Source organism: Argiope bruennichi, chromosome 6 (assembly GCF_947563725.1).
Source record: "Argiope bruennichi chromosome 6, qqArgBrue1.1, whole genome shotgun sequence".
Taxonomy (NCBI): domain Eukaryota; kingdom Metazoa; phylum Arthropoda; class Arachnida; order Araneae; family Araneidae; genus Argiope; species Argiope bruennichi.
The window spans coordinates 97,461,920-97,465,261 of record NC_079156.1 but is presented as its reverse complement, the minus strand read 5'-3'; the positions used below and the strand labels follow the sequence as shown (position 1 = coordinate 97,465,261).

Sequence of the window (3,342 nt, the reverse complement as noted above, 5' to 3'; positions counted from 1 at the left end):
TTAAAAATCAGTAAAACACAAGGAACACCCCTATTTAAAAAGCTCTTAGAAAAAAATTAGATAAGTAATTCATCAGTCAACTCAAAATTTAATTATAATCTCGTGAATCTTTCTTATAAACTCTTATATTATATTGCAAATATTTTTTTTAAAAAAAGTCTTTTTTTTTGTATTTTTCAAAAAATAGTTTCATTTTAAGCAGGGAGTATAAACAGTAGACGTAAGTATGATACTTTAATAAATTAAATTACAAGAATCCAAATGATAATCATACAAAACATGTTAATACAAAATTGAATGATTATCATGTTGGTTTACAAAAAATATATACCTGCGTAAGTCATTGGTTATTTAATTGATCATTACACTGTATCAAATAGTTAAATCAAATAAAAAGGAATGAATTGAGGAAGAAGAGCATTTTTTATTATTATTTGATTTTAAAAATCGAAATCTGTCTAACAAAAAATTAAAAATGCTAGCTGTTGCCTAGAAGGTGGAATTGAACCACTCTGACTCTCATCGGCTACGGGTTTGAAGCCTGCACACCGGACCACCGATGCGCAGCTTTGTAATGCATTGTTTAAAGAACTTAGCTATATATATAGCACTTATTTTCTAAGGAAATAAAAAAATGGTATTTTTTTTATAAATGAAATTTTTTCTCTATTTCATAGCAAAATATATAAAGGTATTTCTTCATTGTGCTGTTTAAATATTCCCAGTTATTAAATAATAAATTTTCATGAAGTATATAATTAAAAATTTTCAAATTTTCAAAGAATTTTATTAATTTTCTTTGAAGGCATAAAAAATCAAAGGCTGTTGAATTTATTTGATTGACAGAAAAGTAACTAATTTTTCTTTTTTAGTTTTTCTTTTTGACATAATTTTTAATGTTCCGCACTTTCTGACTTCCAAGATATTATAATTCCTTATAACAAAATTTAGGAAACTACTGGAAGAAAGGTGGTAGGGATCAACTAAACAACGTAGAAAAAATTATTTGTACTGCTGTAAAAATTTTGTTAAAAAAAAGTTTAACATATTTATAAAAAACAATTATCAAAAGTTATATATGAGAATTTTCATAATACATTTATTTAAAAATTAAAGCTACAGTGTTATTAAAAATTCCCAAAGTTTTAAAATCAAATTCCATACTCTTTTCAGCAAAAAAAAAATTCTTTTACTGTTTCAACATTTTAACATCCCTTTTTTTCACGAAGTTGAAAAGATCTGATAGTAACTATTTTAGGAAAAATTATGATCAACTGAAAACGCTGTTTTTTCATTAGATTATTGTAATATACATTTTTTTGTTTACAACAACCTTTCAATATTTTATAGAGTATTTTCATATTTTTCTTCTATTTTTATCAGATTATTTTAATGCTCAATGTTTGAGGCAATAGTTTATATGAATTACAAAATTGCGAGATACTGTTGAAATAAAAAATAAGCGCGATTTACAACACGAGCTCACGGTTATGAATTTGAATTTCGACTACAGAAATTACATTGCAAAAATTATGCAATTCTCGAATATTCTTTAATTAAATAACACAATTTTAAAACAATGCTATTACAGAATCAATCACTAGTTGTTGTTGATTTCCATTATGTTGAAATAATTTATTATCTGCTGTTGTTTATCACTAAGAAAATGTTGGAAAATGGAAAAAATAGGTAAAATACTTAATTGGTTTAAATTATGAGTTATTTCTTAATTAGTTTCTTTTTAGCACTGTGATAAAATAGAAAAATGAAAGAATTAATAACAGTAACAGTGATTGAATTTTATTTAATAAAACACATTAAATATGGAAGCAAATTTTGTACCACTTTTAACTATGTCCAATTCGGTTTATAGAATTTGAAAAATATTCAACCCTTTAGTGGTAAATTTTGGTATTCCTTTTTGGAATCATTTTTGAGCAGAAGCAAGTTGTTTAATTTTGCTTTATAATTTAAAATAGGATGTTTGTACGGGCAACAATATGCTCCTAGGCGTGTTTATGCATTTTCGTAAATGAAAATTTGTATCAGCGAAATTTGAGTAGTTGGTGAAAAATAAGTTTCCTCTTCAACAAGCATTCTTTGGTTTCAAAATGAGATAATATTTTAGTTATAGAAAAGTAAAATAAAGTGATGAACATTTATTAACATAAAAATTTTCATAGAAATATCCGCCGATAGGTGCACTGTAATTCTAGTATAACATTTAATATGCTTTAGAAATAATAAATAATGTAAAATAGTAGCATTAAATCTGTTCAATGTATTTCCCATCATCTTTAACAATACACTGTAGTCAAAGAGCCGTGGTTCTGTAGGTTCTGATTGAAAAATTTTGCTAATAATGCTTTTTGATGCAACATGAACACAATGTGCAAAGAAATAATTTTTCGGTCTTTTTTATATCTAAAAATATTGATAATTGTCATCTGAATGATCTGTAATCAAAATTCCATCCTATTTTGGTCGTTTAAACGTATTTTAAAGTCTGTCGAAATGGGAAAATTATGTCTTGCTTATATTGTAAGTAATTAAAATTTATAATTCATAAACATATATATGTTTAGTAAAAGTGACTTTCGAATTAATACCAAAATGTACCTTCGCCTCAAAGACAAAGCAGCCTAGATCAATAAATTAATCATTGCCTCAGCTGAGACCTTCTTATTGTAAAGAAACTTGGTAAAATGGTAAATATTTATTGTTTATCAGCAAACGAATTTTTTATCAAATTTTTAAAGTATTCCATAAAATGATCCTCATTTGCAAAACATGGAGTTTATTAAATCTGAATATATTATTTAAATTAATGACGATAATATGCATAGGACTTATAATTCAACCACTTATGCATAAATAATATTCAAACAATTCGATATATTTTCTTTCTTCCCTTGTGATGAAAAATATTTTGCACTACTCGTTATTAATTAATAAGTAATTTTTCTCCTAATTAATTTGGTCACTTTAGATGATCTATTGTCAATTTGGAAAGAAGTTTTAAAAATAAAGATTCATACTGGGAAGATTGTTTCATTTTAAGGAGGGAGTCTAAACGGTAGACGTAAGTATGATATTTTAATAAATTAAATAAAAGAATCCAAATGATATGCATACAAAACATGTTAATACAAAATTGAATGATTATCATGTTGGCGTACAAAAAAAATATGTAACTCCGTAAATCATTGGCTATTTATTGATCATTACACTGGATCAAACAGTTAAATCAAATCAAAATGAATGAATTGAGGAAGAATAGCATTTTTTATTATTATTTGATTTTAAAAATCGAACTAACTAAAAACTAAAAATGCTAGCTGT

The 3,342-nt window shown here is 25.2% G+C and overlaps 1 non-coding gene across 1 annotated transcript; it reads right to left on the bottom strand.

Moving 5' to 3' along the window:
• Nucleotides 1-486: 486 nt before the first annotated feature.
• Trnastop-uca (transfer RNA opal suppressor (anticodon UCA)) lies at nt 487-568 on the bottom strand. The gene has a single exon. It is a non-coding gene; the product is annotated as a tRNA-Sec (tRNA).
• Between the last annotated feature and the right edge of the window lie 2,774 nt (nt 569-3,342).